At 49.3% G+C, this 27,915-nt stretch overlaps 3 long non-coding RNA genes and 2 other non-coding genes across 6 annotated transcripts; 1 reads left to right on the top strand and 4 right to left on the bottom strand.

Annotated features, from left to right (window-relative positions):
- On the bottom strand, positions 1–27,769 carry LOC717393 (uncharacterized). Of its 2 annotated transcripts, XR_013412342.1 has the most exons (3): positions 27,436–27,769; positions 3,136–4,120; positions 1–291 (listed from the first exon to the last, which is right to left on the bottom strand). It is a non-coding gene; the product is annotated as an uncharacterized LOC717393 (long non-coding RNA). The 2 variants fall into 2 exon arrangements; XR_001441666.3 differs by lacking the exon at positions 1–291 and having other exon boundaries at positions 678–4,120.
- LOC144338350 (uncharacterized) lies at positions 11,607–21,109 on the bottom strand. The gene is made up of 2 exons (XR_013412350.1): positions 19,818–21,109; positions 11,607–12,084 (listed from the first exon to the last, which is right to left on the bottom strand). It is a non-coding gene; the product is annotated as an uncharacterized LOC144338350 (long non-coding RNA).
- Positions 15,795–23,558, top strand: LOC144338349 (uncharacterized). Its single transcript, XR_013412349.1, has 2 exons — positions 15,795–16,209; positions 21,267–23,558. It is a non-coding gene; the product is annotated as an uncharacterized LOC144338349 (long non-coding RNA).
- MIR365-1 (microRNA mir-365-1) lies at positions 20,531–20,617 on the bottom strand. The gene has a single exon (NR_032489.1). It is a non-coding gene; the product is annotated as a microRNA mir-365-1 (primary transcript).
- Positions 25,885–25,967, bottom strand: MIR193B (microRNA mir-193b). Its single transcript, NR_032437.1, has one exon. It is a non-coding gene; the product is annotated as a microRNA mir-193b (primary transcript).
- Positions 27,770–27,915: the final 146 nt, after the last annotated feature.

The raw sequence follows: 27,915 nt of genomic DNA, 5'->3' as shown, positions 1-27,915 counted from the left end.
TTTCTTTTTTTTTTTTTTTTTTTGGTATGAGTACTTCCTATTGGTGGTTTTGTACTTCCATTCAAAGGCACATACTATCTGGTTGTTCCTCTTTGTGATGTTAGCAGCTATTGTTGATTTGTTGATGGTCGTTGTCTAGATCCACAATTCCTTCCTCTTTTTTTTTTTTTTTTTGAGGGGTCTTGCTCTGTCACATAAGTTAAGAGTGCAGTGGTGCAATCATAGCTGACTGCAGCCTTGACCTCCCAGGCTCAAGGGATCCTCCCACCTGAGCCTTCTGAATAGCTGGGACTACAGGCACATGCCCTCACCTGGCTAATTTTTTTTTTTTTTTGTAGAGACAGGGTCTTGTTGCATAGATAGGTCTATGTTGCCCAGGCTGGTCTTGAATTTCTGGCCTCCAGCAGTCTTCCCACCTCAGCCTCCAAAAGTATAGGGATTGCAGGGATGAGCCACTACACCTGGCCCATTATTTCATTAGAGATTACAACATGGTAGCATACTGATTCTATGATTCTGTCTTTGGTAGTGGACGTGTATCTATAAAAGGTATCAATGTATCAACTATTTGGCTACCACAGAGTATGGTTTGTACCAAAAAGGATAAATGCTTGTTTCCCTTTGACAGTTTTCAAAATGAGTTGGTTTTCCAATATCTTCCCAAGGTGATAAATTAATTTATTTTTCTTTTTTTTTTAAGTATTGTCAACTCATAGATTTGGACATATACGATATGTTTCAATCCATTACAATCAGTATTCTTTTTTTTTTTTTTTTTTTTGAGATAGGAGTCTTGCTCTGTCACTCACCTAGGCTGGAGTGTAGCGGCACAATCTTGGCTCACTGCAACTTTCACCTCTTGAGTTCAAGTGATTCTGCTGCCTTAGCCTCCCAAGTAGCTGTAATTACATGTGTGTGCCATCACACCCAGCTACTTTTTTATGTTTTTGGTAGAGATGGGATTTCACCATGTTGGCCAGACTTCAAGTGATCCACCCACCTTGGCCTCCCAAAGTGCTGGGATTACAGGTGTGAGCCACCTCACCTGGCCTACAGTCATTATTCTTAATGATGCTCAAACTGTCCCATTGGGAGCCACTCCACGTTGTCTCCTGCATCCTTTTCAATATGACCCTGGAAGTCATTGACACCTTCCTTGCTATCAACAAAGCAAGGAATGACCAGATATTCCAGGCTCATCTTGAATTTTTTCTTAACTCAGACCTGGAATTGGTCATTTCTCCATGCCCTCGTTTCTAGTCAGAAGTGGTGTTTAGAAACCATAACCTGGGTGCTGGGGTGTCCACTGCCACTGGATGGCTCATTATTTCTAAACTTTGTGGTGGACAGAGCTAGCAAACACCTGCTTTACTTTGTAAGACAAAAATATAGTACGAATTCATACTGATGCTTCCAATTCCAATTTGGGGCTACAGGTTTTTCACCTTGTCTCTGTGATCTTACGTGGGCATCTCCTTTCTTCCATGACCATGTGACAAAGCCTGTTTGTAAAAGCAAAGCTCCCCACTGTGATTCTCATCAAGCTGGAAGCGTGTGAGAAAGCACTTAAGTTTCTTCCCTCGGATATGAACCTGAGCTCTCTGATGAGGTGGTTTAGAAGTGGCCCTGGGAGAAGCCTACTTCTTGGTCACAAGAAACTGCGTTCTCATGGCAGATGAACCAGCTGCTTTCAGCGTCCGCTATGTGGGTCCTCACACCTAACTCCTTTACATACTGGCTGCACACTGGCATCACATGGGGAAGTATAAACACCTCTGATGCCTGTCCCCACCCAGCTTAATCACAGTGAAGTCAGTCAGATTCTCTGGGCCTGGGACCCTACCATCATTTTTTAAAAAGAATTGCAGGGGCCGGGCGCGGTGGCTCACACCTGTAATCCCAGGACTTTGGGAGGCCGAGGCAGGCAGATCACGAGGTCAAGAGATCAAGACCATTCTGGCTAACATGGTGAAACCCTGTCTCTACTAAAAATACAAAAAATTAGCCTGGCGTGGTGGCGGGTGCCTGTAGTCCCAGCTACTCGGGAGGCTGAGGCAGGAGAATGGCGTGAACCTGGGAGGCATAGCTTGCAGTGAGCCAAGATCACGCCACTGCACTCCAGCCTGGGAGACAGAGAGACTCCGCCTCAAAAAAAAAAAAAAAAAAAATTACAGGTAGGCCTAGCATGGTGGCTCACGCCCATAATCCCAATACTTAGGGAGGTCAAGGCAGGTGGATCACCTGACGTCAGGAGTTCGAGACCAGCCTGGCAAAACCCCATCTCTACTAAAGATACAAAAATTAGCTGGGCATCGTGGCAGGCGCCTATAATCCCAGGTACTTGGGAGGCTGAGACAGGAGAATTGCTTGAATCTGGGAGGCAGAGGTTGCAGCGAGCTGAGATTGCACCACTGCACTCCAGCCTGGGTGACAGAGCGAGGCTCTATCTAAAAAAAAAAGAATTGCAGGTAATTCTAATGTGTAGCCAGGGGTTACAATCACTGCTCTGTTCCTTGCTTCTCAGCAGAGGGAAGAAAAAGAAGTGAGGCCGGGCGCGGTGGCTCAAGCCTGTAATCCCAGCACTTTGGGAGGCCGAGACGGGCGGATCATGAGGTCAGGAGATCGAGACCATCCTGGCTGACACGGTGAAACCCCGTCTCTACTAAAAAATACAAAAAACTAGCCGGGCGAGGTGGCGGGCGCCTGTAGTCCCAGATACTCGGGAGGCTGAGGCAGGAGAATGGCGTGAACCCGGGATGTGGAGCTTGCAGTGAGCCGAGATCTGGCCACTGCACTCCAGCCTGGGCGGCAGAGCGAGACTCCGTCTCAAAAAAAAAAAAAAAAAAGAAGAAAAAGAAGCAACACGGCTGGCAGATGAACTCTGCCTTCAAAGCCCATTAGCTTGGGCTTGAATTCTGGCACTGCCAGGTTCTAGCTATGAAATCTGAACCCAGCCGGGCGTGGTGGCTCACGCCTGTAATCCCAACACTTTGGGAGGTTGAGGCAGGTGGATCCCCTGAGGTCAGGAGTTCAAGATCAGCCTGGCCAGTGAAACCCCATCTCTATTAAAAATACAAAAATTAGCTGGGCATGGCGGCATGCACCTGTAGTCCCAGCTACCCAGCAGACTGGGGCAGGAGAATCGCTTGAACCCAGGAGGTGGTGGTTCCAGTGAGCCGAGACTGCACCATTGCACTCCAACCTGGATGATAGAACAAGCCTCCATCTCAAAAAAAAAAAAAAAAAAAAAGGGAAATCTGAGTCAGTGCTGATCAATAGCACTCGCGCAACCTTCAAATGGTCTATATCTGCACTGTCCAACGTGGTAGCCATCAGCTACACAAGGCTGCTGGGCACTTGAACTCATTGTTAGTGCAACCTAGGGAGTCAACTTTAAAATTTATTTAATTTTAACTAATTTACACATCAATAGCCACAAGGAGCCATAACAGCTACTGTCTTGGACAGCACCACTCTAGAAAATGACCAAACGTCTCGTGGCTTCACATCCATAAAATAGGGAATAATAGGGGTTATTTCACGGGATATTGTCAGGATTAGTGTCAGGATTAGATATAATATATATAAAGTTCCTGGTTCCCACAAAGCACTCAATAAAATGCTGCTTATTTATTAACATCAGTCTGATACTCAAGAAAAAAAAAATTGCCTGGAAAACAAATGTTCAGAAGCACCCTGTCACAGAGGCTAGAAATTCAGAGCCGTTCCAGAGAAACTCGGAAAATATTCCTTAATTGTAGAAGTTCAATTGCAGCAGGAGGTTATCAGTTACAAGGGCTGTATTTCATTACAGATCCAGCCGCAGCTCAATAAATTAAGCAATCACTCAGAATAACATGTTGCTTTAATCCCCTCTCTTGGAGCTGTTCCAAGTTGTTTGGTTTTATATGCGCTCAGCCCTGAAAGGGGACTCATACTGGGCTCATTTCTTTCCCCTCAATTCTTCAGCCCCTCTCTGGAAACATCTTTGCATCTTCCAACCAGCAGGAGAGAGGATTCCAAGCCAAGCAGGCCTCCTTTTATCAAAACCGGAGCCTTTTCCATCCTCTGGCCTTGACGCGTTCCACGTTTCATTTGCTGAAATTACTGGCAGGTTTATCTGCAATGAAAAAAAAAAGACACCTCTTAGCAGCCCAGTTCTGGGCGTGTAGAGAGAGCTAACTCTCGGCGGGTTTTCCATTCTCATCTTCTCTCGAGTGGTTTATAATCTCACAGCAGAATTTTGCTTCCCCTAGAAACTTGGCACGGGAGGTGTCAGCCTGGGAACATATTTGTTTGTGTAAATTAAAAGAAGAATATGTTTTGACCATATTTAAGTTCTAACTGCACTAAAGAAATAAATACTGACTTGCACAACGCTTCTCGCTGCCACACGGTTCTGGCTCACCTCCCCAAACTCTGCCTTTGTTAATAAAACCTACACTAACAAGAGCTCTAAATAGCTTATGTCCTCAGACAGCTACAGGGACAACCTCAGAGGCCATGTCTGCCTCGACCCAGGCCCACATAGAAAATCCACTTACCTCATGTGGGATTTGCTTCTCCTGACACGCTGCATTCTTGCTGGGGTAGAAAAGGGTGTCAGAAACAGCACCCTCACCAATGTAGGTTTGTTTTTTATGGTGGGGGAGAGACAGGGTCTTACTTTGTCACCCAGGCTGGGGTATAGTGCTACAATCACAGCTCACTGCAGCCTTGACCTCCCGGGCTCAAGCGATCCTCCTGCATCAGCCCCCCAAGTAGCTGGGACTACAGGCATGCACCACTATGCCTGGCTAATATTTGTATTTTTTGTAGAGACAGGGTTTTGCCATGTTGTTCAGGCTGGTCTTGAACTCCTGAGCTCAAGCCATCCTCCTGCCTCAGCCTCTCAAAGTGCTGGGATTACAGGCGTGAGCCACCAAGCCCAGCCTCTACAGGTGTACCCTTGATGTGCACGTGAATGGTAACCTTTTGAAGGCCCTGGACAATAGCTCTAGAAATTTACAATGCACACCTCTTGGCTGGGAGCAGGGGCTCACATCTGTAATCCTAGCACTCTGGGAGGCTGAAGGATGGCTTGAGCTCAGGAGTTCAAGACCACCCTGAGCAACATGGTGAGACCCTGTCTCTACTAAAAAATACAAAAAAATTAGCTGGGTGTGGTAGTGCATGCCTGTAGTCCCAGCTATTTAGGAGGCTAAGGCAGGAGGACCACTTGAGCCCAGGAGGTGGAGGTTGCAGTGAGTCATGATCGTGCTACTGCACTCCAGCCTGGGCAACAGTGTGAGACTGTCTCACAAAAAAAAAAAAAAAAAAAAGAAAAAGCACATCTCCTCTGACCAAGAAATTCCACTTCTAGGAATTTATCCTACAAGTATTCTTGGTCACATGCCAAAGACGATAGATGTTATAAAGGCAAAATCCTCGAGTTAACTGAAATGTTGGCCAGTAGAAGACAGGTTAAGTATGATGCAATGCTAGGAGTCATTAGAAAGAATGAGGTGGGTCTAAGAGCTGTCGAGATATATTATATACCCCCAACTTTCTTACCACTATGAACCAAAAAAAGTGCATGCTTTCAAAATTTATAAAGATTGTGCAAACTGCCCACAGTGGTTGTCTTATAAAGTGAAGTTGGAGTTAAAGAAAAATTGCAGGGCAGGCGTGGTGGCTCAAGCCTATAGTCCCAGCACTTTGGGAGGATGAGGTGGGAGGATTGCTTGAGGCCAGGAGGTCAAGACTAGCCTGGACAACATAGTGAGACCCTGTCTGTACAAATAATAAGAATAATAATAATTAAATAAAAATGGTGGTATGAGCCGCTACTCTGGAGGTTGAGGCAGGAGGATCGCTTGAGTCCAGGAGTTCATGGCTGCAGTGAGCCATGATCACACCACTGCACTCCAGCCTGGGTGACAGAGTGAGACCCTGTCTCTAAACACAATAAATTAATTAAAAAGGCAAATCGTCCCTTTATTTCCACCTTATTCTCTTTTGTATTTTTTCTCACTATAGGCATAGTGTCATTTTTAAAATTTGGCACAATTAAAGAACATACAATGGTGTTTTAAAAATCATTTCCACACTCTGTGCTCTGTAATAACAATACCGCAATAATACTCTCTTTATTGCATGCCTGCCAGGACAATGGAGTTGGGGGGAGGTGAGAATCTCTGCTTTTCTGATTTATTTATGCAGATAACCTGCAGTAGGCTAAATAGCAGTCCCCAGAGAGAGAGTATGTCTACTTTCAAATTGAATCCCTGGAAAAAGACTGATTAAGGATCTTGAGAGGAGGCATTTGTTCTGGATTATCCAGATGGGAACTAAACGCAATCCATGTATCCTTCTAAGAGAGAAGCAGAGACCAGGACAGAGAGAAGAGGAAGATAAGAAGACGGAAGCAGAGACTGGAGTGATGCGGCCACAAGCCAAGGAACGCCAGAGCCACTAGAAGGTGGAAAAGACAAGACACACATCTTTGCGTTGTGTGCCTGGAAGGAGTGCAGCCCTGCTAGATTTCCAACTTCTGGCCACCATAACTTTGAAATGAATCTGCTGTGTTAAGCCCTGTGGTCTGTGATAATTTGTTATAGCAGTCCCAGGAAAAAAAGATATAACCAGACGTCCCTCATACCTGTTAGAAGCATGAAATGCACAGGTACATGAGAAAACAAGTTTGATAGACCTGTTTGTGTTGGCAAACACAAATAATCCATTCATTACAGACACTTACTGAGCATCTATTAGGTGACAGGCACAGTTCTAGGTGCTGAGGATACAGCCAGGATAGAACACAACAAAGAAGCGTGCCCGCCTGGAGCTGACATTTCAATTAGGGAGAAATCAACAAAATAAATAAAACACGAAGGAGGGTGGATGGTGGTAGAAGGTGCTACAGAGAGCGAGGAAGCAGAAAAGAGGGACCAGGGGGTGAAGGAAGGGGGATTGGAGTAGAGGCTTGAAGGTGGTGAGGGCATGAGGGGTGTGTCTACCTGAGGGAAGACAAGTAGAAAAAGGAAACTAGGGACTGGGCACAGTGGCTCAGGCCTGTAATCCCAGCACTTTGGGAGGCCAAGGTGGGTGGATCACTTGAGGTCAAGAGTCTGAGACCAGCCTGATCACCATGGTGAAACCCATCTCTAGTTAAAAAAAAAAAAAAAATATATATATATATATATAAAATATATAAAACATATATTATATATAAAACATATATATATTTTATTTTCCCTCCTCCTCTCTGGCATCCAGGCTTTAAAGAGGTGGACTTGTCACTACCAGTGGTCTCAGACAGTAAGGCCAATAAGCAGAGAGGAGGAGAAATGAAAGATGAGGTGAGGGGGACAAGGCAGGAAAAAAACCCAGAGCTTCCAGTCCCTGAATTGTAGAGAGCAACACAATATATTATATATATAAAACATATAAAATATATATTATATATAAACATAAAACATGTATAAAATATACATTATATATATATAATATATACACACACACACAGACACACAAAATTAGCTGGGCATAGTGACGCACGCCTGTAATCTCAGCTACTTGGGAAGCTAAGGCAGGAGAATTGCGTGAACCCAGGAGAGGGAGGCTGCAGTGAGCTGAGATCACGCCATTGCACTCCAGCCTGGGCAACGACAGCAAAACTCCACTAAAAAAAAAAAAAAAAAAAAAAAGGAAAAAGGAAAACAGGCAGAGGGAACGAATACGGAACTTGAGCCTAGGAGTGACACATAAAAATAGGAAGGAACTCCCTTTTTCCCTCCTTCTTCCTCCCCCACCTCCCTCCCATACTTGCTATCTGCCTGCTGCGTACCAGGGCCTGGGGTACGGAGATGAATGAGGCCTCGTTCTCAGGTTCGATGCCTTCCCTAGTAGGGGGACAGTCATAAACAGATCATTACAAATATAATGTGGTAGGCGTCACAGCAGAGGACAGGGCAGGCTGCACGCGCAGGTCAGCGTGGGAAGGTGCGTGTGCGTTGGGGTTAAGGTTGGGGAGGTGGGAGTAAATTGATTAGGGCAGGACTTGAAATCGCAGCACGTGTGTTGAGCTGCAGTTCAGCTGGAAATTAACAGGAGGGGCGGTGGTGAACATGGAGATGGGTCTGGGATTCTTTTATTTTTAAGTACAGTCGGCACATCGGGACAGGAATATCAGTTCTGAGAATGACCTATCCCTTTCAGTTCTACACAATCCATGAAAAGGAAAACAGTTCCCAAGTCCTGAATTGGGACACTGTGGGTTGCAAACGGCAGACACTGAAGTTGATCTGAATGAGGTAGAACGAGGCATTTATTCACTGGGTAGCTACGATGAGGAAAGGGAAGAGGCTCTATTGCTCTCTACGATCCAGGAACAGAAAGCTCTGGGTTCTTTTCCTGCCTCATCCCCGTCACCTCATCTTTTATTTCTCCTCCTCTCTGCTTATTGGCCTTAATGTCTGAGGCCACTGGTAGTGCCAAGTCCACCTCTTTAAGGCCTGGATGCCAGAGAGGAGGAGGGAAAGGAACACCCTCCCCACAAGCTCTGCAGACAATCCTGAATTTGCTCTGCTTGAGTCACATGACTACACCTGGACCAATCACTGCATCCCGGCTCAGAAGTGGGCTGCTATGATTGGTCGTGGTGGGTCACATGTCTACGCATGGACCAATTACTGTAGCCGAGAAACAAGTACTGTGGGTGGCCATTTTTGGCCATCTTCCCATGGTACTGGGGGGTCTGTTATCAGAAGTTGGGGAGAGTGTGCTGGCAGGAACAAGAAGAGCCGCCTGCCTCCCTCAGGGCCTTCTGACTATGTTACTGCTCCATTCATTCTGCTGGGAATCGTCTCAATCTTGAGCCAGACTCTGTTTGAAGATCCCAGTCTGGTTGTCTACAAACCCCAGAGCTGCCAGCTGGGATTTACTCAGACCTGTTGCTGTAGTTCTTTTTTGTCATTGTCATTACGTGATTTTGATCAGATTTAAAATGGACTTTTAGTCATTGGTTTATGATTGCCTCTGCTCATAAGCGTCGGACCCTCATCTGTCTTGTTGATGACGATACAGCTCATGCTCAGTCCCCAGCGCCTATGTACAGTAGGTATACAGGTAGTGAAATGAATGAACATCCTCCAGGGAACGGGAGGAGCGGCACGGTTCTCATCTGTTCTCAATGAGTCCCTTTCTGCCACCGTCTCCGCACCTTTCCCAGTCACCCTATACCCCTTCATGACAAGGCTCTGTTAGTGTAAGTGCACCTTGCGTCCTGTTAGTATAAGTCTCTGGATGTCAGCCCAACACACACTGGAGGTTCCGAATCTCTGGGTGTTTTGAGTAAAGATGATCCTTTGGCAAAGCTAATGGAGTTCTGTCTGAGCTCAGAGGGACTGGGCGCCATGACTGGTTGGCAGTGTCTCCCGTGGCCACCTGCCCTGTTGGGCATCCCTGGTCCTGCTCTGTGTCGTTTGCTAACCAGGGGACTTGTTTTTAAGACTGCAGCCCAGTCATCTGCTGGGATATCACAGTACACTCAGAATCCAGGACAAAATGGTGTGGCCAAATAAAACAACTGTGGGCTCTTAGGGAAGAAGGCTTAAGACAAATGGTTATTTTTCTTAAGTGTGCATGACCCACATGTCAGCTGGGGTCATCTTATTTTTGGAAATTCAAACAAAATGGCCTTGAATCTTGTCCCACATGCCAGAGAAGACCCAACTATCCTTGGACTCTTTCCAGGGATTGGAGGTGAGAGGTGCTTCTGTCTTACCCAGACGCCTAAGGCTCTATAAATTCCTGTGTCCCCTTAATCACTTCTGCTTGGGCACCTTTTTGCTGGCCTCAGGAGAAGGCTAGCTGTCAGGCATGGAACGTGTGCAGTGATACAAGCTCGCGCTGTTGCTGTCTTCAACTTTATTATAATTTTTGAACAAAGGGCTTCCCGTTTTCATTTAGCCCTGGGTCCTGAAAATTAGGTAGCCAGTCCTGCCCCACTCGGGGGCTGTTCCTTTCCTACCCCACATTGATTCTGCCCCAGTTCCTCTATTCTCCCTAAATCCCATCGCACACAAGGATGTGGGTGTAGGAGACTTGGAAGCTTTGGGACAAAACAAAATGTTGACCTCTAAGACACAGAAACAACATCAAGTGCAATGTTTGAGCTGCCTCTAAAATACTCAGTTGGGAACAACACAGTTGGGAACAACACAGGCTAAAGCTGAGAAGTGTCGAACCTGAATGAAGGGTACTGGGTGCCTGTTACATACCACGTACTACTTTCAGGTATGGTGGGAAATTTCTGTAGTACAAAGTGGTGTAAATAAATTTTATTTATTTATTTATCTATTTAGAGACAGGGTTTGGCTCTGTTGCCCAGGCTGGAGTACAGTGGTATGATCATAGCTCACCGTAGTCCCAACCTCTTGGGCTCAAGTGATCCTCTGGCCTTGGCCTCCCAAAGTGTTGGGATTATAGGTGTGAGCCATCACTCACAATTTAAACTCTATAATACAAAGTTTAAAAAGGCAGTAAAGCCCGGCATGGTGGCTCATGCCTGTAATCCCAGCACTTTGGAAGGCCGAGGCAGGCGGATCACAAGGTCAGGAGATTGAGACCATTCTGGCTAACACGGTGAAACCCTGTCTCTACTTAAAATACAAAATATTAGCCGGGCGTGGTGGCAGGCGCCTGCAGTCCCAGCTACTCGGGAGGCTGAGGCAGGAGAATGGTGTGAACCCAGGAGGTGGAGCTTGCAGTGAGCTGAGATGGTGCCACTGCACTCCAGCCTGGGCGACAGTGTGAGAGTCCATCTCAAAAAAAAAAAAAAGGCAATAAAAGCCAAGCACAGTGGCTCATGCCTCTCATCCCAACACTTTGGGAGGCTAAAGTGGAAGGATCATTTGAGCCTAGGAATTCAAGACCAGCTGGCAACATGGCAAGACCTCATCGCTACAAAAAATAAAAAATTAGCCAGGCATAGTGGCATGTGCCTGTTGGTCCCAGCTACTCGGGAGGCTGAGGCAGACAGATGGCCTGAGCTCAGGAGTTCAAGGCTGTGGTGAGCTGTGATCGCGCCACTGCACTCCAGCCTGAGTGACAGAGCCAGACCCCATTTCAAGAAAATAAAAACAAAAATTAAAAAGGCAATATATTAAGACTTGCCCCTGGCAGTTCCTCAAAATATTAAACATAATGTTGCCTTATGGCCCAGCAATTCTACTCTGACCTGTATGCCTAAGAGAAATGAAAGCATCTGTTTACACAAAGTCCAACACACGAATGTTCATTGCTGCATTATTCATAGCAGCCAAAAAGTGTAAACAACCCGTATGTCCATCACTGACAGTGGATAAGCAAAATGTTGGTCCGTCCATAAAATAGAATATGATTCAACTGTAAGAAAGAATGAAGTTCTGATCCATGCTACAGTGTGGCTGAACCTTGAGAATGTCATGCTAAGTAAAAGGATCCAGTCACAAAGGACTACATTAAGAGTGTGATTGCACTTATAGGAAATGTGCAGAATAAACAAATCCACAGGGGCAGAAAGTAGATTCGTGATTGCTCAGGGTTGGGGGTGTTGGAGGATTAGGGTGCAGGAGGGTTCTGGGTTTATTTTTTCTTTCTTTTTTTTTTTCTTTTTTGAGATGGAGTCTCACTCTGTTGCCCAGGCTAGAGTGCAATGGCAGGATCTCAGCTCACTGCAACCTCCACCTCCTGAGTTCAAGGGATTCTCTTGCCTCAGCCTTCTGAGTAGCTGGGATTACAGGTGCACGCCGCCACGTCTGGCTAATTTTTGTACTTTTGGTAGATATGGGGTTTCGCCGTGTTGGCCAGGCTGGTATCAAACTCCTGACTTCAGGTGATCCGCCCGCCGTGGCCTCCTGAAGTGCTGGGATTACAGGCGTGAGCCACCGCGCCCGGCCCAGGGTTTCTTTTTGAGTTGATGGTGTTCTAACATTGATTGTGATGATGGTTGCACAACTCTGTGTATACACTCAAAGACATTGAATCGTACACGTTAAATGGGTGAAGTGTACTTTAAGTGAATAATTTCTCAATAAAGCTGTTTAAAAAAAGAAGTCAGACCTTCCTCTCTGGCCCTCCTGCTAGGAATCCTTTGGCTTCAGCTCCCTGCCCTCTTGGGAAATCCCTTCTCTCTCTCCTCTACCTTCTCCCTACACACACGCACACACGCGCGCACACACACGCACACACGCACACACGCGCGCGCGCACACACACACACACACACCCCTGCCATTCTGTCTTAAGCTATTTTCAGCTGGGCATGATGGCTTATGCCTGCAATTCCAGCACTTTGTGAGACTGATGTAGGAGGACTTCAAGACCAGCCTGGCCAATGTAGTGAGACCCTAACTCTATAAAAGAATAAAAAAATTAGTCGAGTGGCTGGGCACGGTGGCTCACTCCTGTAATTCCAGCACTTTGGGAGACCGAGGTGGGCGGATCACGAGGTCAGATCAAGGCCATCTTGGCTAACACAGTGAAACCCCATCTCTACTAAAAATACAAAAAAAAAAAAAATGAGCCAGGTGTGGTGGCGGGTGCCTGTAGTCCCAGCTACTTGGGAGGCTGAGGCAGGAGAATGGCGTAAACCCAGGAGGCAGAGCTTGCAGTGAGCCGAGATCGCGCCACTGCACTCCAACCTGGGTGACAGAGCGAGACTTCGTCTCAAAAAAAAGGGCGATAGTGATGTTAATCTATAGTCCCAGCTACTCAGCAGGCTGAGGCAGGAGGATCACCTGAGCTCAGGAGTTTAATGCTGCAGTGAGCTCTAATGACACCAGTGCACTCCAGCCTGGGCAACAGAGCAAGACCCTGATTCTAAAAAGAAAAAAAAAAAGGCCGGGCGCGGTGGCTCAAGCCTGTAATCCCAGCACTTTGGGAGGCCGAGATGGGTGGATCACGAGGTCAGGAGATCGAGACCATCCTGGCTAACACGGTGAAACCCTGTCTCTACTAAGAAACACAAAAAATAGCCGGGCGAGGTGGCAGCGCCTGTAGTCCCAGCTACTCGGGAGGCTGAGGCCGGAGAATGGCGTGAACCCGGGGAGGCGGAGCTTGCAGTGAGCTGAGATCCGGCCACTGCACTCCAGCCTGGGCGACAGAGCGAGACTCCGTCTCAAAAAAAAAAAAAAAAAAGAAAAAAAAAAGAAAAAAAAAAAAAATATATATATACACACACACACACACACACATACACATTCTAACTTTAAAGAAGTGGCTTCCAGAGGCAACGTGAACCACTGAGGTACGTTTCTAAACTACAACACTTTCTTTCCTCTTTAAAAGTTACTCAGTTGACAGCTGCTAAAATTACAATGTTGAAATCCCCAGGGTATTCTATTGTGGTTGTCACCTAATCTAATTTCCAAGAGCTGCAGAATTCCCTCAAAGGAGGAGGAGCCAACCTAACCTCTCCAGAGGCAGTGGTCATCTGTTCTGAAACCTAACTCTGTCACCTCACAGGTGGGGAGAAAAGAACATGGCCAAGGCCAAGTTCATGATGTTCTAACTGAAGGATAAGCTTTTGCTCTGAAACAGGAGTCAGGAAATACGGCCTGTGGGCCAAGTTTGGCCCACTCCTTGTTTTTGTAAATAAAGTTTTATTGCAACACACAGCCGCATCCATTCGTTTGTGTACTATCTGTGGCTACTTTTGAGTTAAAATGCCAGTTGGCCAGGCATGGTGGCTCACGCCTGTAATCCCAGCACTTTGGGAGGCCGAGGGGGGTGGATCACGAGGTCAGGAGATTGAGACCAGCCTGGCCAATATGCTGAAACCTCTATCTCTACTAAAAATACAAAAATTAGCTGGGTGTTGTCCCCTAGAACTTAAAGTATGATAAAAAATAAATAAATAAAAACACTGAGACAAAAACAAAATTAGCTGGGTGTGGTCCCCTAGAACTTAAAGTATGATAAAAAATAAATAAATAAAAACACTGAGACAAAAACAAAATTAGCTGGGTGTGGTGGTGGGCACCTGCAATCCCAGCTACTCGGGAGGCTGGGGCAGGAGGATCACTTGAACCAGGGACTCAGAGGTTGCAGTGAGCCGAGATTGCGCCACCACACGCCAGCCTGGGCAACAGAGCAAGATTCCATCCCCAACTTCCAAAAAAAAAAAAAAAAAAAAAAAGGCAGAGTTAAATCTGCAACAGAGGCTGTATTGCCTGCAAAGGCTAAAATCTTCACAATCTGGCCTTTTACAGAAATGGGCTGCTGACCCTTGGAATGGAAGATCCAAGCCTGAGCCCCAGTTCCTCACATGCTGGGTGTGTGGCCTTGGACAAGTCAGTGCATCTCTCTTTCCTCATCAGTAAGCTGGAGACACCAACAATCCTTTTTTATATGTTGCTTTTGCAACTGAAACGACTTCATACAGGTGCAGTGCCTAGTACATACAAAGCATTCAATACGTATCGATGGTTATGATGTTATTTAGGAAATGAGGACAGCTTCTGCTTCACAGGGTTATTTGAAACAACAGATCGTGCCTGTGCAAACAGCTGGCAGAAAACAGTATAAATACATATTGGCCAGGTGTGGTGGCTCACGCCTGTAATCCCAGCACTTTGGGAGGCTGAGGTGAACACATCACTTGAGGTCAGGAGTTTGAGACCAGCCTGGCCAACATGGTGAAATCACATCTCTACTAAAAATACACAAATTAGCTGGGCACGGTGGTGTGTGCCTGTAATCCCAGCTACTGAGGCCGAGGTGGGAGAATCACTGGAACCCTGGAGGTGGATGTTGCAGTGAGCCGAGATGGCACCACTGCACTCTAGCCTGGGCAACAGAGTGAGACGCTGTCTCAAAAAAAAAAAAAAAAAAAAAAAATTTTTTGTTGTAAATGTCTTCTAGGCTTTTGAAACCATTCTTTGCTTCTTAGTACCATTTAGATTTTGGAGTTTTGAGTATCAATAAACTTCCAACTTCAGAGGAAAAGGGATCTTTCCTTCAGACCCTCTCATTAACCAATTCAGGAGACCAAACCCCTGACTACCGGCTGGGTCTTGAACCTGCCCAGAACTAACATCCAAGTATTATTTGGGTTATATTCTGCCTCTTCCCCACTATAGGCACGCGGGAAGCCAAGCCCATATGCCTTTATTTTTATTTATTTATTCTGAGATGGAGTCTCACTGTCACCCAGGCTGGAGTGCAGTGGTGCGATCTCAGCTCACTGCAACCTCCGCCTCCAGGTTCAAGCGATTCTCCTGCCTCAGCCTCCTCAGTAGCTGGGATTACAGGCGCCTGCCACCATGCCCGGCTAATTTTTGTATTTTTACTAGAGACGGGGTTTTGCCATGTTGGCCAGGCTGATCTCAAACTCCTGACCTCAGGTAATCCGCCCGTCTCGGCCTCCCAAAATGCTAGGATTACAGGTGTGAGCCACTGAGCCCAGCCTCCATATGCTTTTAAATACTTGTGTTACCTTTGAATCCCCCACCAGAGCCCGTTAAGCAGGAATCTACTCCAAGGTGCGGGCACACAGGTTTGGGGCAGGGGGAGGGTCTTAGGGGACCCTCAGGGGCTGTCCAGAAGCCTACTGGGGGATGGGGGGTGGTGACTGAGATGACTGACATCTGACACTGCACCACTAGTCAGTACTTCCCTGGAAGGTGTCATTTAAGTAGGCTGGGTCCGGGGAGATACAGCAGTCTCTGTGATTCATTGGCTTTGTGTTAAAACTATTAACTGAATATCTAATCTAACACAGACGAGGCCCTGAGGATACAGCAATGAAGGAGTCATGCCCTCTGCCCTTAGCAACTGCCCCTGCCTGCCTTTTAGTGGGGGCAATTCAGCCCTGTAAGGAGTCTTCCTATTCTCCCAGGATCTCAGTCCTACTACAAAACACCATGCTGATGACTTGGAAGATGACTGTGGGCCTGGCTGTGTGAAATATGGCTGGTAGGAGTTACGAGTGCCAGCTCTGGAGTACTTTAGATCAGGGCAGGACTGGCTACATAATCTGCAAAATGAAAATCTGAGGCCACTTGTTCCAAAGTTTTTAAGGCTGGAGCAAAGTTATTAAGGTGGCACTATCACAGCTCACTGCAGCCTCGACCTCCGGGGCTCAAGCCAGCCTCCTGCCTCAGCCTCCTGAGTAGCTGGGACTATAGGGGCATGCCACCATGCCTGGGTAATTTTTTTTTTTAAAAGAAATGAGGGTCTGGCTATGGTGCCCAGGCTGGTCTCTAACTCCTGGTCTCAAGTAATCCCAATGCCTTGGCCTCAGAGCAGTCAACTAAGTGTGGGTCCCAGCCCGTGGAAACCAGCCCTGCATCTGAGGTCACACTGCTTGCCCGCTGGTTAGCCTCAAATACCTCTCTTCACCGGCCTGAGCCTCAGTTTCCCCAGCCTCAGATGTCAATTAGGCTCACCTGCAGGTTGGTTGTGGCCGTTGGGTGAGATGAGGCCTGTAAAGCGTTTCGCACAGAGGACAGTCTCGGCCACATTACTGATGTTCCTGGCCTGCTGTGGCTGGTGCATTTCATCTTACAATAATAGTTCACATTTATTATTCTTATATAATAGCTAAGACTTATATAGCACATCATCAATGTCAGGCGCCGTGCTTAGTTCTCTACAGACGTTCGTGTATTTCATCCTCACCACATCCCTATGCTATGCCCTAATATTCTAGTGACTGTAGATGGGGGAACTGAGGCACAAAGAGGGCAAGTATCTTGGCAGAGGTCACCTGACCACTCAGCAGAAGAGTCCACGTTCAAACACAGGACAGCTGGCTCCCAGGTCTCTGTTCTTAAGCCTACCTGTTGTTGGGGCTCAGAAAACGATACCCCAAAATGTGGCTCTTTGATGTGCTGGACTAAAGCAGCCTCAAGGTCTGTCCAACACCACCACCCCCGCCCCAATCCTGTTTCTCCATCCTCTGTCCGTCCCAAAGCATAGGAGGAGGCCGCTGCCTGGGGTTCCTTTATCTACCTGGAAACCACACCCGCCAAAGAGGAACACAACTGCCTTCGACTCCTTCCCTGAAATTTCATTAACCAGAGACGAAAACTCATCACAGAGAAAGAGCATGAAATGAAACACCACACCTGGAGCCCAGACAGACTTCATCCCAAACTATCATCTGTTCTCCGGTCCCATCCAACTCTCTAAGGGAATTATTCACTGACTGTTGTCCCAGCATCAGACCCATTCACTCCTCCGAAAAATCATTTACTACCCCTGAGAGTGGCCACATGTCCCCCATCTCCCTGCTCTGACGGAGGTATTTATTTATATTTGTATATATTTTTGAGACAAGGTCTCAGTCACCCAGGCTGGAGTGCAGCGGCGTGATCTCGGCTCACTACAGCCTCTGCTTCCAGGGCTCAAGTGATCCTCCCACCTCAGCCTCCCGAGTAGCTGGGACCACAGATGTGCACCACCAAGCTTGGTTAATTTTTTTTCTATTTCTGATAGAGACAGGGTTTCACTATGTAGCCCAGGCTGGTCTCGAACTCCTGAGCTCAAGCAATCCACCTGCCTCGGCCTCCGAGACTGCCAGGATTACTTACAGGTGTGAGCCACTGCGCCAGGCCAATGAAGGGTTTATGAGCATCTGGACTTCACTGGATTACTGGGTAATCATTTTCCCGCCACTCCCCTGGCGTTTATGCATGGTGAATAAATTCATATGCCTTTTTCTCCTATTAATCCACTTGTTGTCATTTCTTTTTTTTTTTTTTTTTTTGAGACGGAGTCTTGCTCTGTCGCCCAGGCTGGAGTGCAGTGGCCAGATCTCGGTTCACTGCAAGCTCTGCCTCCCGGGTTTACGCCATTCTCCTGCCTCAGCCTCCCGAGTAGCTGGGACTACAGGCGCCCGCCACCTCGCCTGGCTAGTTTTTTTTTTGTACTTTTTAGTAGAGACGGGGTTTCACCGTGTTCGACAGGATGGTCTCGATCTCCTGACCTCGTGATCCACCCGTCTCGGCCTCCCAAAGTGCTGGGATTACAGGCTTGAGCCACCGCGCCCGGCCCACTTGTTGTCATTTCTTTGGTAAAAATTTTAAAAATAAATACAAAATAGGGACAAGATCTTACTATGTTGCCCAGGAAGATTTTGAACTCCTGGCCTCCAGTGATCCTCCCACCTCGGCCTCCCAAAGTGCTAGGATTACTGGCGTGAGCCACCATGCCGGGCCTGTCAGTTATTTTCAGCAAACTTTTAGAGGGTGAAGGCGCAGGCTTCGCTTGCCTCCTATGCTATGTGTTCTGGGAGTTGACTCATGACAGACACACATGCACAATCCCTTCCTGAGATCCTAACACCAAGTATTCAGCTTGAAATTTTCATCGTAATGTGGCATTATTTCTTTGATTCTTCTGTCTGTCTCCCAACTCAGCTGTGAGCCCCATGCGGGCAGGGGCTGTCTGGCTCCTTGCTGTACCTCCAGCACCTGGCACCCAGCTCAGCACACCGTAGGGCCTCAGCAGACATCTGTCCAGGGAAGGAAGGGCAGAAGCAGTGTCCAGCCACAGCAATCCCACCCAGAAGCAACAGCCACAGTTCTCTTGAATGTCCAGCCTGCGTGATTTACAAGCTTGTTTTGGGCAGGACTCAGTGGCGTGCACCTGTAGCCCAGGCACCTTGGGAGGCTGAGGCAGGACAATCGCTTGAGCTCAGGAGTTCAAGGCTGCAGTGAGCTATGACTGCACCACTGCAATCCAGGCTGGGTGACAAAGAGAGACCCTGTCTCAATTTAAAAAAAAAAAAAAAAAAAAAAAGGCTGTTTTGGGGGAATCTCCAACAACTCAGGAAACCTTCTCATCGGCTCCAGGCTTTTCTCACTTGGGCACCCCCGACCCTGCACAGGTGGAGAGATTTAATAGGTGCTTAAGAGCCCAGCCCCCATCCTGGCAGGCTGCAGGGGGTGGGCGGAGGGTGAGGGGTGGCAGCAGGGCCGGCAGCTGTCTGCAGGCCTCTTGGTGCCAGCCGTAGCTGGCCAGCGGGGGCCCGCTGCCACCCCTCACCCCATGACGCAGCAGAAAGTGAAACCGGAGTTGGCCCCTGCCCGGCTGGGACTGATCACCCACTGTTTCCCTGCAAAACCACAGTCCCAGGGGGCTGGTGGGCAGCTGGCGCCCGGGTCCGGCACAGTGAGGCCTGTCAGGCAAGTGCCCCTAGAGGCCAAGGGAGGTGCCCTGGCCAGAAAGGAGGGTGCTGAGTCATCATGACCCTAAAATGAGAGAGAAATCCGAGCTATGGATCAATGCAGGGGTGGGGGGTAAGAGGTCCCAGTGGCGTCGGTGAGCAGGGAAGGGTGGTTTCCCGCCCCCCAAAAGGAAGATGTGTGACACCCAGTTTTGTCATGCTGGAGCCCGCTATAGATCTGAATTGGCAACTCCCCCCTCTACCCCCACCCCTCCCCACACCGACCACAGGGGTGCGGAAAATCCCTAAGATAAACCAGAATTATTTAAAAGTGGACCTCTGAAACTTGACAAACGACTCTCTTGATTTCTGCCCCATCCTCAGGGCACCTGTAGTTGCTTAATATTTTTCTTCCAAAAAACCCACTCTTTTTTTTTTTTTTTAACTGACATCAACTGATGGGAAAAAAAGGGCCCCGTCTCCCAACCCTAAATGGAAAACCAACCAATTGCCTGAAATAGAAATCAGCGGTGCAAAGAAAATACCTACGAGGATAATTTTCACCTTTAGCCGGCGCCCCGCAAAATCAGATGTGCAAATCAGACTTGGGAGACATCTATTTCGAGTCACAGGTTTCATGCCTGAGGAGCTGCTTGTCCAGGGCGACACAGCAAGAGAGTCACAGAGCTCGGGCTGGAATGCAGGCCTGGCTGATTCCAGAACCCCAGGCTCAGTGGCGGGCTGCTGTCTCCCCACCCATGAATTCCTCTGCGTGTATTCATATTATCGCCTTCCGTGTTTAATGCGTGGACTCCCCGATTTTCAAAGCACCTTTAGAGCTTATACATCGTTAGAGCTTATTATATATAACATTGGATACATCCAAGAACCCTTCGAAGCCACAGCAGGGGGTGCTGCCCCTCCCTTGGTGTATGGGGAAACTGAGGCAGCGAGCGGGGAAAAGTGTTCTGTCTCGGGGAGCTAGCAGGAGAGCCAGGACTGCTCAGGGCCCCCTGCCAAGGCGATGATCCCGGAGGCCCTGGCTGCAAGGACCAGGCCTCGTCAAACAGGTAACACTTGTTTCTTTTCACTTTCCCTACCTCCCCCGACAACCAACCCCCCAGAGCAAACGCTGACGCTGACAGCTGGACGGCTTTCCCAGGCCGGATCTCAGTGTCTGCCCCTGGAGGGCAAAAGCACGTTTAGCAACCAGTGTCTGCGCATGGCGTCTTTCAGTTTTTCAGAGCGATAACCAGTTCTCAGCACAAGAGGCATCCACCGGGGACCCAGAAGGCGCTATAGCGGGAGAGTTTGGGGACCAGCTCTCTCTCTTCTTTGAGTTGCTGGAGGAACTCCGAGCTGATGTCTTTCTGGCCCAGGGACCCCCGAGGAATACTGCAAGAGCAATAAGGATTTTTAGGGGCATTATGATAGTGGAATGGAAACACATCTGCCCCCAAAAGTCCCTCATTTTCCCTGCGGTAACGAACCAGCTGGCAGGAAGTGGTAGCGCTCAGAGCACCAAGAGCCAAAACTAAAAAGGAAAAAAATGTACAAAGTTAGAGTAAACTTTAAACAAGTGAGCGCTTTCATGGTGTACGGCGGCTCCGTGCAGACTCACGAAAGGGACCTCATCTTCTCAATAACTGGCTAAATAGGTCTCAGTGCAGCAGCTCCCATACAGACGTGCCCAGAAAACCACAGATCTGGAATCCCAGAGCAGGTTCCCAAAATGGATACAAGGATTATTTCCTAAAGCCAGGCGCATCATAGGAGACGCGACGTTTCCCCCAAATTTCGAATGAATGTTTCAGACCCTCATTAATGATCTAAGTGAACAACAAATCCTTCAACACCTCCTCCTCTGGAATGGGAGAAACTTGGTCACCTTGGAAACGCTGATGAAAATATCTGGTTTCCACAACACGGACGGAAGGGGTAAGGCTCGGGTGGGGAAGCTGAGTGGTTATCACTGGTGGGGCAAAAGGGGCAAACTGGCCAGGCGTGGGTGCTCACGCCTGTAATCCCTGCACTTTGGGAGGCCAAACTGGGAGGATTGCTTGAGGTCAGGAGTTCGACAACAGCCTGGGCAACACAGTGAGACCTCCCCAGTCTCTGCAAAAAATAGCCAGGCATGGTGGTGTGCGCCTGTAGTCCCAGCTACTCAGGAGGCTCAGGCTTGAGCCCAGAAGTTCAGGCCGCAGTGAGCCGTGCTCACCACTGCACTCCAGCCTGGGCAACAGAGTGAGACACGGTCTCAAAAAGAAAAGGGGGAAGGGTTTTACCACTAAGGTCCTGGGTGCCATCTGTTTGTTCAGCCACTAAGATCTGAGGACCAAGGAGTCCAGGGTGTCTTCCCCAGGGCATATGACCTTTGAGGCCCTGCAGGTGGGTGCCCCCTGTGCCAGCCAGCACTCTCGGAGCCGGGAAAGGGTTAATCCCTCCACGTGGCTGACACCGGAGGAGAAGCTCACTCCGCAGGCTGGGATATCACACTGGGCCATCTCAGAGAGGAGAGGGCCTGAAAACAGCCTCTGTGAGTTCTGTGAATGGAAGTGGCTTCACTGCCTTCAGAGAACGGGGTGAAAAGGCATCCCCACACAGAACCACTCCCCAGTCGCTAGCTGGCTCCTTGGCACCCGTCGTGTGGCCCTGAAGCTCTGGCAGGGACTCTGGGCATCGGTACCAGTGAGCACCCGGCCATCTCAGCCAGGCCTGTGAGGGAGCGATTCTACCCTTGCCATGTGACAGCCGGCAACTAGGACCCAGGTCTCTTCTTTCAAGCAGCACCTAAAATATTCTCCGGGTGAACCTAGGGCTAAATACGGCATGGCCGACAAGTGCCAGGTCTGGACCTTTTAACGCCATTCTAAGATACGATCGAGAACCCACGAGGCCTTTGGTGGCCTGGAGTCCAGTTACCGGGGCCAAATGGGAGTCCCACGGGTTTGGCTGACTCAGGGCTGGGTGCGACTTCCTGGAGCAGGCACATGCTGGTGTCAGAGCAGAGCGGCCGCAGACTGTTTTCTTGTGTGTTTGAGCCCAGAATGCCAGCCCCGTTCTCACTCTGGGCCGACCCCCAAGGTGGCTTAGCTGGTGGCCCCTTTTTCTACCTGGCCCACTTCTTTCCACTTCTAGCCTGCAGCCCTGCCCCTCCTGGCCTAGGTTTTCCTCCCAGCCGGATCAAAGCAAAAGGCTCAGCTCCCAGGTAGGAGGCCTCGCAGAGCTGGAGAAGAGACCAGCAAACACAGGCACAGTAACTCAGATGTGTTACACGTTGTGTTCCTGGCTGGGAGCTACGCCTCCTAGGCCCACCCCAAATCGAAGGATCGCAGCCCCAGTGCTCCAGAGGGAGGGCTTGGGGCTGGGCTGCAAAAGTTCAGCGTTGCCTCTGAATCTTCTAGAGCGACGTTTGCACTCACACAGGACAGATGTGCTCTGAGCCTGTGGGATAGCCTCACAGCCCCTTTGAGCATTTGGAAGGTTGTGCTTAGCAAAGTGGGGTTCTGCCCTCACCAGAGCCCACAGGGTCACCAGGCTATTAAACCCTGCAGAGTCTCTGGGGAGGCTTCCTTTGCGAGCCAAACACCCCATCTTCTGGCTGAACTGCTGCGGGCTTCGTCCGGGAGGAAAGAGCCCCCAGGCACCTGTCTGGACTCATCTCGGCACCAGTAGCGGCTCTAAGGCCACATCTGGGCCTTGCTGGCAGAGGTCTGGGCTGTCTTGGGCACAGAGGCCAATGCCAACAGGCCCAGCACTGATCTCACACATGATTCCAGCAAGACAGCCTAGATTTTTGCACATCTCTGAGAAAACTTTCATACCACACCGCACAGCTAACCTCAGGCGCAACCAGCCACTAACTTCTCTCCCCGCCCGGGCGAAGTCCCCTTGGCTGCAGTGGTGCAGCATTTCAGGGACATGGAGAAAGAAGTTTGCTTTGTGATTCCGTAAACTCAGATGTTTCATATAAGGAAGATGATGTAAAATCAGAAACCTTATTTTAAAGCTTGGTACATATGTGCATATGTCCCCTACAACTGGGGACGCTGGAAAGGCAGCATCTGAACACTGGCTGCTTTGAAAAAAGGTCATGAGAAGGGCAGAAGGGGTCACCTGGGCACAGGGTGATGGAGGGAACCCCAAGTTCACTCCTAAATTCTTTCAACGTCCATCTGTTTCCCTGAAAAGTCCGGCTTGGCTACTAGGCCTGAAAAGTCTATGTAGTTTATATCATGTTTGTGAGTGTCAGTGTTTTTGTTTAGGGTTTATTTTCACCTTGCTCCAGATACAAGAAGCAAAAGGAACTCTACATTTTCCTGTGTTTGGGGTGCTCAGGCGAGAAAGAAAATGCCTGCTTAAAGTAATTGATCAGCAGTGTTTTCTTTGCACACGCACTTTATTCTGGCGAGTGATTTTAAGTACCAAGTTTGCCTTAACTTTTCACTGCACTCATTTTTATCCTCATGGCTAAAATAGCTGTATTTACTCCACAATCTAAATTAAAGGAGGGTGAGCTGATCGACTTTTAGGAGGCTGTAGTTGATCTGGTAAGAAATTTCATCTTTCTGTTCATAACGTTAAGTTGGGGGGTTGCTGGGAAGGGAAACAGAGTGTTTCCTTGGAGGGACTTTTCCAACTTTCATTAGTTTGAGTCACCAACGCACGTTTTATTTTTAAGGAAGTATCATATTCATTGCAGAACCACCTCTAAATATTTTACCCCTGGCCATACCGTATTCTTTTCTATTGAAGCATATTTTTTGCCTCTCTGAGATCAGCTATGGCTTGAGTATTGCTAAGAACAAATTTCAAAGTTGCTTGTTTTGTTTTGTTTTTCTTAAATCCACACTTCTTTGAGGGTTGGCGGGGGTGGGGAGGGAACAGCAACTGCTTAATGAAGTTTCTCACACAGAGGCAAAAAGAGAAAAGCCAAAATATATTCAGTGTATCCAGCAGTTCCATGTTGAATTTTTTTTTTTTTCCTTATTGGTTTAGGGGGTTGTGTAGGAGGGTGGTGGGAAGGATCTGAAAAGAAGCTGTGATTCTTTGCTGAATTAATGATGACTTCTCACTGCAAAATGCTGATTTATAATCTCTTCACCATACTAGACTGTTTCCAGACTCAGGGGGAAAAAGTTTGCTAAATGTATTCATAATTACATGCACAGTTTCAGACGGCTGAATATAAGTAATGCTTGTGCTGTTGCGAACGCTCACCATTAAAGCAGAAATTGTTTCACATTTAGCACTAAATTCTGTCTGATTTTGCACACTTAACAATTCAGTAATTTTAACATTCGGCTTCGTCGTCTCCATTATAGCTCAGTATCGTGGAGAAACAGTCAGTGTTCCGGCCTCGTTAATTCACGTAAAACACCCTATTTGTGGAAGTATCATTAAAGGCTAATTTGATGAGATATCCTTATTTAGCAAAGCAAATAGGATTTGACAGTCAGCTCCGGGTGGCGATTTAGCAAAGCACAAACACAATTCACAACGTGACAATTTCCCATCCGTGCGCCTCGCTGGAATTGTGGACTCCTGAAAATTGTGCTGTTTCATCGTGTCCCATACTAAAGAGAAAGAACTCTGTAAGTAAAGAACTGTTTTTGCCAAGGCAGCACAAATGTCATCTGCGTGTACATGTGCCATGTCTTTCAAATCCTAAATCTTGTATCAAGAACGCTGTGTTCAAAAGTTTTTTCCAGGTACAGCTCACTTCTATTCCCTGCTGTGCAGACTTAATTTAAATCTAGACTTGCAAATAACTTAGGGTGTGTGGAAGTCTATATAGGTTACAACTATATAGGGAGTGTGCGTGTGTGTACGTGTGTACACACAACTGAAGGTTAATGTTCTGCGAGGGGGATTAATACCCACTACCCTTGCTTTAGAGACTTCCCCTGAACGTATTAACCAGGCTTTTATAAAACGCCTGGCTGGGCGCAGTGGCTCACACCTGTAATCCCAGCACTTTGGGAGGCCGAGGTGGGCGGATCACGAGGTCAGGAGATCGAGACCGTCCTGGCTAACACCGTGAAACCCCGTCTCTACTAAAAATACAAAAAATTAGCTGGGCTTGGTGACACGGGCCTGTAATCTCAGCTACTCCGGAGGCTGCAACAGGAGAATCGCCTGAACCCGGGATGCAGAGGTTGCAGTGAGCCAAGATCGCGCCACTGCACTCCAGCCTGGTCAACAGAGCAAAGATTCCGTCTCAAAAAACAAAAAACAAAAACAAAAAGAACGCCTTCAACAGCAAAGTAGCAAAGAGTTGCAAAGAAATGTTGCAATTCCAGGTGGAAGCAAACAGCTGGTTGCTCCTAATTTAACAAACGTAAAGACAAATCTAATGTCATCACAATTCATCATTTCAGGAGTGCCTTATTTGGGGGTTTCAAACACTTTGCCACAACCGACATCCTACTAATTCCTTTCCAATCCAATCCTGTCCTTTAAACCATTGTGGGGGTGGTCAGGGGGGATGTACTTTCTCCTCTTTGCATCGTTTTTCGGCCTCCCAAGGAGAGACGCCCTTGGAAAACACAGTAGGTTCGGCAAACTGAGAACACACACATATAAGAATACCGCCCTCGAAGGGGCCTTTTAGTTCTATGCAAGTAGCAGACCTCCCCCCTTTCCCCAGCTCCCCCACGCAGCCGGGTTTTAGATGCGTTCCCTGGGGGTGGTAGCTCTCTGCCCTCACCCTCCCGGGACTGCCCGGGCCTGAGTCCCTCGCTGTCCAGAATGACCCCAAAAGCGGGACTTTGAGGGCCAGTTGGATAAAACATAAACTCATCTCGCCCTCAAAACCCCGATTCTGAGACCACAGCCTCCAAAACCTCTTTTCCTAAGAAGTGAGTCCCCATTCACGGCTGACAGCACCGGGGCAGGCCGCCTTTGAGGCAGGAGTTTGGAGAATCCCGGATCGCTGAAGGAATCGGTACTGGGTGTTCCCTCGGGGCGGCGGTTCATCTCACCAAAATGCCAGGGGGTCGCTATGGGAGGAGGGGGCATTTGCCCACCCCACGGCTGAGGGCAAGAGAATCGCTTGATCCCGGGGTGTCTCTTCCCTCAGGGAGCAATCACCAATCTCGCCCAGTAAACAGGCCTGAAAGCTTCTCGGAGAACACGAGGGGGTGCCCCTAACGTCCCTTAGCAGCGGATAAATCGGGTGTCCGAGGTGTCTCGTACAGTCCACCCACCCCCCCCCCCACGCCATCCCCAGCTAAAAAAAGTTTCGTTATTTGTGTCCTTAATCGTCTCTCATTAAAGTCAAATTTGCTGCGCGCCCAAATTGGGGGAAGTGATTTCCATTTTAATAGCTCAATTAGCCTCTAGGTTCTGGAAAGGCCACTCCCCCACGCACCTTTTCTCTTCATTTTAACCCCCCTCCCTTTTTCACAACTTCTCCTAAAAATAAATTATAAATATGGATGTGTCCTCAGAGGACATGAGCGGCGCATTCCAACGCTCCGCTTGGTGGGGATTGGAAGCAAAGAGAAACCAGAAACGCCACTCCCCCCACCCCCAAATCAAAATGCCTTTTTCCTTTCTTTTTCCTTTTCTTTCTTTTTTTCTAACTTCTTTTTCCTAACTTGGTGTCGTCTCGGGCACAGACACCCAGCTCCGCACCCCGGTACCTAGTTTTTTTTTGCCCCCGTCCTGCAGAAGCTAAAGCCAATGCGCGAGGGCTGCCTGCTTCTCGGGAGGAGGGCGCAGACAACTTTATTTAGGGGGCGGCGGTAACTCTCTGGGGACGGTGGTTCCCGGCCGGTCCGGAATCCCCGGGGCCCGGCCCCCGCAGGCGCCGCCGCCCATGCCAGCGGGGCCCGGGCGCACGTGGAGCGGCGGGCGCGGCCGGCCTGCTCCGCGCGCGGCATTGAGATCGGGGTCACGCAGCGAGTCAGTTTCCCGAGCGGGCTTTCGGGGGTGGGGGCGGGGACGCGGACGCTCCAACGCCTAGTCAATTTCCAAGCCCAGGCACTAGGCAGGCTGGGGGCGGCCTCGCCCCCTTCCTACCTCCCGGCCTCACACGCCCCTCTGGGGAGCGGGGGAGGGGTTCGAGGGGGAGCCTGGGTGGCGGCAGCGGCGGCGATCGCAGCCCAGACAAGCGTCTCGCGCCGGGTCCCGAGAGAGCCGCGCGCTCCCCCGCCGCCACCTCCCAGCTCCCGTTCCCATCCACCCCGCAGGCAGCCGCCCCACACCCCTTCGGCCCTGGGGGCCTGGGCGCCCACCTGCCGCGATCCCTGCCCTGGCTGCGGGAAGGTGCCAGGCGGGAAGAAGGGGAGCACTCACCGCCGCTGCTGCCTCCGGGGGTGCACGGCCCCCCCCGCCGGGGCTGCGCCTTCCCAGGCTCCAGGCAGGCGTGCGCCGGGCGTGGGGGGCGCCCCGCGGGCCCTGCAGCCTCCGCCTCGATTGGAGCCCAGCCTTAAATCCTCCACCGTGAAGAAGAAGGGTACTTCCAGAAAAAAAAATCCGCCCCTCCCCAGACGAGATCCAAGTGATGGGCGGGGAGCATAGAAAATCCTTTTCTGCAGAGAGCGCGCAGCCGACGGGGCTGCACCCGGCCTCCACGGTCCGCTGCCGCCACAAAGCCGCGCCCCCGGCCCCCCCCGCCCCCCCAGCGCCCTATGGCCGGCCCGGGGCGGGGGCTGGGCCAGCCCGGGGTTGGCCGCGCTGGGGAGGCGGCGGCGGCGGCGGCCCAGGCAGCGGGGCGGTTCCTCCCCAGCCCGGGAGAGAGGGCAAGAGCCTGGAAGCCGAGCGCGCCCGCCCGGG

This window comes from Macaca mulatta, chromosome 20 (genome assembly GCF_049350105.2).
Source record: "Macaca mulatta isolate MMU2019108-1 chromosome 20, T2T-MMU8v2.0, whole genome shotgun sequence".
Lineage (NCBI taxonomy): Eukaryota > Metazoa > Chordata > Mammalia > Primates > Cercopithecidae > Macaca > Macaca mulatta.
This window is presented reverse-complemented; position numbering and strand designations above follow the sequence as displayed.